The sequence below is a fragment of the Diabrotica virgifera genome, chromosome 8 (genome assembly GCF_917563875.1).
Source record: "Diabrotica virgifera virgifera chromosome 8, PGI_DIABVI_V3a".
NCBI classification, from domain to species: domain Eukaryota; kingdom Metazoa; phylum Arthropoda; class Insecta; order Coleoptera; family Chrysomelidae; genus Diabrotica; species Diabrotica virgifera.
In genome coordinates, this window is record NC_065450.1 from 1,660,203 (window position 1) to 1,667,744 (window position 7,542).

General features: G+C 32.4%; 1 long non-coding RNA gene across 1 annotated transcript; it reads right to left on the bottom strand.

Annotated features, from left to right (window-relative positions):
• Nucleotides 1–2,527: 2,527 nt before the first annotated feature.
• On the bottom strand, nucleotides 2,528–3,481 carry LOC126889712 (uncharacterized). Its single transcript, XR_007700140.1, has 3 exons — nucleotides 3,309–3,481; nucleotides 3,045–3,176; nucleotides 2,528–2,912 (listed from the first exon to the last, which is right to left on the bottom strand). It is a non-coding gene; the product is annotated as an uncharacterized LOC126889712 (long non-coding RNA).
• Between the last annotated feature and the right edge of the window lie 4,061 nt (nucleotides 3,482–7,542).

Sequence of the window (7,542 nt, forward strand, 5' to 3'; positions counted from 1 at the left end):
CGAGAATAACTTTTTTTCGTAAAATGAATAATTAACGAGTTATGATATTTGTAATAATTAAAAACGATGTTGGGTATCCATAAATTTGAGAAAAATTTTTTTTTTCAATAAGAATCATGTAATTGCATATTTCATCTTAGTTTTTAATTCCAAACAACTTTTTATCATAAGAATTTTCGATATTGAGAGAAATAAAGGTACTTTACCCTTAGCCGAAATTCATATTTTTTGACATACCTCGTATAATATTGAGAAAATTTGATATCTGATAATTGAATCTTAGGTTTTGGGGCATGCAGAACTTTTTATAAAGAATAACTTTTTTTCCTAAAATTAATAATAAAAAAGTTTCCCATATGTTTCCAACTCAAGTAGACACGCTGTAGAATTTTTTCACTAAGTCAATACTTTTCGAGTTATTTGCGAGTGAATATGTTTATGATTAACAAAATAAAACATGTTTTTGGACGGTTTGTCGGAGATAACTCAAAAAGTAAGTATTTTAGCGGAAAAAATATTCTTAGTCAAAATATAGCCCATAAAAAATGGAAAAAAAATGGTGTATACATTAGGCCTCTAGACCCAGTAGAAGCAGAGTTGCAGCTTATGAAAATTAGGTTCTTTTTCGTCAAATTCCAAATCGAATATTTCAATGTGCAATAACCCAAAAACGGAGCACTTTTAGGGGAAAATTAATTTTAATTTTTTAAAGTGTTTAAAAAAGGTTTACTTTTGTTTTTTAAAAAACTTGTAATATTAAAAGTAAGCGAATTACGCTTAAAATATTGTTGGTCCCTTTTATTTTGTGGTAAAGATATCGCGAAAATCACCCCCTAATTAGCATCACATATAAATTTTAACACTACCACTTCACAAGTTACTTGGTCTATGTATTATTTATATGATCTGTAAGTTTCATCGATTCAAAGTGCTTCGTTTTGGAAAAGCTGTAGTTAAAATGGCTTGAACGAGTAACTAATCACGAGTTTAGGCAAATTTTGACCAGCCATAGCATAACCAATTTTTCTCTAACAAGAAAACAAAAAATCCAAAATAATCAGAAAAGCAAAACGTACATTGTATTACTCTTTGAGATTTTTGGTATTCCTAATTGTTTTTAAGTTAATTCCATAAACAATTAAGATTTTTTTTCATAATTAAAAAAAATGTTTTATTTTAAACCCAACTTTTCTCAAAACTGACCACTTTGAACCAATGAAACTTATAGATAATATAAACAATATACAAGTAAATTAACTTGTAAAGCAGTAACGATTAATTTTATTTGAGAAGCTAATTAAGGGGTGATTTTCGCGATCTTTTTACCAAAAAATAAAGGGACCAACAATATTTTGAGCATAACTCACTTACTTTTAATATGTCTTTTTTTTAAACAAAAATAAACCTTTTTTTAGACACTTTAAAAAAGTTGTAATTAATTTTCCCCGAAAAGTCCTCCGTTTTTTTGGTTATTTCACATTAAAATATTCGATTTGGAATTTGACGAAGAGGAACCTACATTTCATTAGCTGCAACTCTGCTTCTACTGGGACTGCAGACGTCAGGCATACACCATTTTTTACAATTTTTTATAAGCTATATTTTTACTAAGAATATTTTTTTCGCTAAAATACTTACGTTTTGAGTTATCTCCGAAAAACCGCCCAAAAACATTTTTCTTTTGGTTAAAAATGAACCCATTCACTCGCAAATAACTCGAAAAGTATTGACAGTAAAAAAACTCTACAGAACAAAAGTTACTTAGGATTAGTCATTTTATCCAATCCCGGACTTATTTTGAACGTATATTTTTTAAACCCCGAGAAAAAATTTTTCACCCCGTATTTTCCAATTTTTGTAAAATGGAGGGGATGTAAAATTGTAAACTTTTTCTTATATAATAATAGACAATTTCAACTACCTATTCCCAAATTTTCATCCTTCCTTTATTTTTTTGGAGGTTTTCGTACAATTTTGCGTTCCCTGATCGGGCTAATGTGGCAATATAAAGGTAAAATAGTATATTATTCAACGAGCATGTAATGATGGCTATTACTCACGATGATGAAGTTTGCTACACGAGCGTCCCATCGGTCACATAGACCATCAGTCAAAATTCTTTTTAACTGCATTTATTTTTTTCGAAACGTGAGAAAACTAATGAGTATTTTTGAAAAATTTAAACGCAGAATGAAAGATTACATTATTACCGAGGACCGAAAGTACTTAGAACAAACAAAAAAGTTTCTTTTGAATGATCTATTTGAAATTAAAAATAAAACTCAACTTTCTTTTCTTTTTCTCCCCTGTAACTTATTAAAATAAACATTATAGAAGTTTTCAGGGACTTTCAGCCCTCGGTAATAATGTAATCTTTCATTATGCGTTTAAATTTTTCAAAAATATTTATTGGTTTTCTCAGGATTCAAAAGTATTATACATGTTTGTAATCAGTATTTCAAAAGCTTTTAAATTATGTACTTTCCCATTTAAACAAGTTTTTGGACTTCGTAAGTCCTAGGTTTTCACCCAAAGTAATCGAAAGTAGAACTGGAAGACGATATTTGAATTTTACGTGTAACTTTGCGTGGATTGATATACGAATTTACTAATGTTGAGTCATTCTTACTAAACTTTGACATTTGTCACCTCATTTGTGATTCTACCCGGTATAATGGCAGAGGAGTTACATTGGCGGTCCTACGGACCGACGGAAAGATTGCCCAGGTCAAATATCTCACCTTAGTACCATCCTTGGATTATCAGCTTTTATTTGACACCTCATTTGTCATTCTACCCGGTATAATGACGGAGAAGTTATATTCGCGGTCGTACGGACCGACGGAAAGACAGCCTAGGTCAAATATCTCACCTTTAGTACCATCCTTGGATTATAAGCTTTCATTTGACACCTCATTTATCATTCAAGCTGGTATAACGATGGAGGAGTTATATTCGCGGTCGGAGGGACCGACGTACAGACCACCTAAGTTAAATATCTCACCTTAAGTACCATCCTCGGATTATCAGCTTTCTTTTGACACCTCATTTGTCATTCTACCTGGTATAATGACGGAGGAGTTATATTCGCGGTCGGAGGGACCGACGCACAGACCGCCTAGGTCAAATATCTCACCTTTAGTACAATCCTAGGATTATCAGCTTTCATTTGACACCTCATTAGTCATTCTACCTGGTATAATGACGGAGAAGTTATATTCGCGGTCGTACGGACCGACGCACAGACCGCCTAGGTCAAATATCTCACCTTTAGTACCATCCTTGGATTATAAGCTTTCATTTGACACCTCATTTGTCATTCTACCTGGTATAATGATGGAGGAGTTATATTCGCGGTCGTACAGACCGACGGACAGACCGCCAAGGTCAAATATCTCACCTTTAGTACCATCCTTGGATTATCAGCTTTCATTTGACACCTCATTTGTCATTCTAGCTGCTATATTGCCGGAGGAGTTGTGGTTACAGACAGACGGACAGACGGACGTGGATAATACAAAGATTTCACATTTTTTCAAAATGGGTGAAAACAAAAAATTAAATGTATGACTGTTACTTGAAAAGGGATTGCGTAATGTTCGAAATATTGATGCTATAATATACACTCACAGGCACAAAATTCCGCCACCCAAAATTTTTGATCAAGTTTGACAATCTATAACTTTATTATCTGTAGTCCGATTTTCAAGATTATTGCATCAGTTTGTAGGTACATGTATTGATGTCATTTTTTGTTATTCCGGTAACAAAAAATTTTCGCTTAGGTGGCATTATACGGGGGTAAATTGAAGCGTTGCTTTTTCTCCTAATTTTAAAAAATTCTGTGGAAAAATTGGAGGGCTGATTTTGTTTCATACTCCTTTTGTATTATCCTGGAGGTATCACTAAGGTTTTGTTTTTTGAATTATCCGAATATCTCTTTTCATGTAAGAGCTGTAAATAAAAAGACTGCCTTTGAAGGTTTATTTAATTAAAAATATCAAACGCACTAAAATTAACAAAACAAAACAAAATAACAACAAAACAAAATAATTGAATAGCGGGTATGTCCATCTCTTGCAGCAACCACTGTTCGCAATCTGTTTAGCATCGAATAAAAATGTGTTATCTTTGCCTGGGGAATAGCCCGATATTCCTATACCAGGGCCATAACTGTACCAAATTTTCTGGAAGCCTAGGATGACGGCCAATAGTTTGTTTTCATTTCATCCCATAAATGCTCAATAGGATTGAGATCTGGGCTGCATGCGGGCCATTATAATCTTATCAATCCAACCTCTATTTTATGAGTCAATCAGTGTTTTTATTTACAAAAAATGGCACAGCTCTTACAAGAAAAGAGATATTAGGATAATTCAAAAAACAGTATTTAAGTGATGCCTCCGGGATAATATGACAGGACTATTAAACAAAATTAGGTATTTCCTTTTTCCACAGAATGTTTTAAAATTCGGAGAAAATACAACGCTTCCATTCACCCCTGTATAATGCGATGCAAGAAAAAATTTTTTGTTACCGATATAACACCAAACGATCCTAATACATGTACCTACAAACTGGTGTAAAAATCTTGAAAATCGGAGCACAAATAATAAAGTTATAAATTGTCAAACTTAATAAAAAATTTTGAGTGGCGGAATTTTGTGCCGGTAAGTGTACTATGACTATTTTAAAATCGACCTATTCGAGCGTTTTGCTTACGTCCTAATAATAAATGAGTTAATATGGGTAGGGGGGTAACACTTATTCCAGCGCACTGTATAGCACAATATAACTTTATCAAATAAACATAATGTAAGTTTTAAATTCCAATAAACACAGCAAATACGCTCTCATTGTCATTGAAAAACATGATAACGTCAAAATTTGTAATAGTAAATAAACAAGGTCTAAAAGTAAAAAATATACTGAACTATTGAGTGCCTAGTGGTAGGGGAGCCCAAGCGGGGATTTTTGCAGTTACTCGAGCGCGTCAGATTATCATATGGGGAGAAACCTGGTACCCTGCAGATGTACGTCTACCATATATTGGCTCTTAACACAGGGGAGTTCGTTAAGGGGGGCCCGAAAAAATATATATATCCTTAAAAAAACTCCAAATTGTCAGATTAAGACAAAGTAAGTTAAATACATGCAAAAGAGTGTATATTTCAAAAATCTGACGATTTGAGCCTGGCGTAAGGAAATGGGTGAGTCCCAAAGTTTCACAAGGAAAAAGCGAATATTTCGCGAAATAAATGACAGATCGAAAAACTAAAAAATTTGTGCTCAATATTTTTTAAAAATCTATCGAATGATACTATACACGACTTCCCACGGAGACGGGTGGGGGGTAAATTAAATATCTTAAATACAAATCCCGCGATATTTCGCGAAGTGAACATCAGATCAAAAACTGTAAAATACACTTATTCAATATTTTAAAAAAATCTATGGAATGGCACCACACACGACCTCCCATGGAGGTGGGGTGGGGGGTTACTTTAAAATCTTAAATAGGAGCCCCCATTTTTTATTGCAGATTTGGATTCCTTACGTAAAAATAAGTAACTTTTATGCGAAACATTTTTTCGAATTATGGATAGATGGCGTTATAATCGGAAAAAACGATTGTTGGAAATGGAAAATTAAATTAAAAAATGGCAAGCGCTCACTAAAATGGAAAACTTTACTTAACTTTTTTTGGTTTTGGGACCTACTCTTCACAACCCAATAGGTCCCCAAAGCGCTCGAGTGACTGCACATTTAGCATACTTTGCTCCCCTACCATAGATACTTGCTTTCAATTCGGGTTCAATTCCTGGCCCTAATTTTTTTTTTGTTTTTAAGATTAACGTTTTGATTTGAAAATTAATTATTTTTTGATAATACTGCGTTTTTATTATTTAAACGACACAATATAAAAAAGTGTATGTCTTTTATAGAATCGTAAACTATGCTTTGGATCATAAGATGATAATATCATAATATTATTATGATTGACCTCCTTAATAAACAAAGTTGTTGTACATAATCTCCCTGAAGCTTCCTGAGTTAGTACGACCAACCTAAGTAAAAAGGGGGTTCCCCCCATCTCGACGCCCTTTTTTGGAGCCTAATTTCTCACTTTTCTATCACCAACCCCTTATTAACCTAAATATTTCCTTGTTCTCTATAATATATAAAAATGAATGTTTGTCTGTATGTCCCTTATCGAATCGTAAACTATGCATTTGATCATAGTAATGATGACCTCAAGCAAAGTTGTTGTACATGAACCAGGGCAGGTTTCTGAATTAGTACGGCCAATCTAAGTAATCATTATTTACGCAGACACCACCAAAACAATATTGTATAATAGAAAAAAGTATACGAAATATTTTTGAGTATTAAATATTTTCTATGGGAAATAAGCCACAATTTTACTAAAAAATGAATTTATTAACGTTTCGAAGCCCAAATCGGGTTTCGTTGTCAAAATACAAAATACTATTAAAATAAACAAAAATGTTGTTGCTAAGTAAAAAAAATCTTCTATTAATTTATTTAATCTGACTCATTTATATTGGCAATTCAGACGTATATTATACATTATAAAGTAGAATACTTTATAATGATATCGCCAATATTTATCAGTTGCGTTCCTGGGACGACTTTACTAAAAGATAGTTCATTCGATTACATGAAATCAATCATAACTCAAGAATATCCGTCGCAAAAAATCATAGCATGTGATCTGTCTTTAAAAAGACAACCAAATGCAACGATGACAGTAAAATTCTCGCGTTAGAGATTCCATAGTAAATCACGAGGGAAACCAGGAAAAAACCTCGTGATTCTATCCCGACATCGTAAGTATTTGGTCTTACATTTAATTTACCTTCAAAAAACTAATACCAAATTCTGATTTTAATATGTTTAAATTATAAATAATATTAAGAATACATAGATATACAATAAGTAATAATAAAATATAAAATTTGTACTAACTCGATATGTTATTCACTTAAACTAATCGTGGTATTTTCTTTCTATTCACTTCCTCTTTCAGTATGGGTAACCACATCCTACTATATTCTACCGAGGAATTTGCGACACAATTGGTTTCATTTAGCAAAATTAGAGCCGCTTCTTTGATTTTTCTCTTTTTACTATCTGATTATTTCAGGACTATACTTGAATCTCTCCACTGAACTCTATGTTCATTATCCCATGCGTGTTGACATATTTGAGATCTATCAAATTCTCTATTTCTAATATAAGACTGATGTTCACTTATTCTAACGTTTAATGGTCTTGATGTTTCACCTAAATAAAATTGTTCGCATTCACAAGGAATTTTATAAATGCAATTCTTTGTTCTTTCTTGTTCATTAATAGGTTTAGTTTTAGATAAAATAGATCTCAATGTGTTTGTTGTTTTGAATGTTGTTGAAATGTTGAATTTATTTCCCATTGTTTTAAGTTTCTGGGATAGTCGTTTTATATATGGTATTGTTATTTTCCTCGTATTATTTCTTGTGAATGTTGTAGGATCCCATC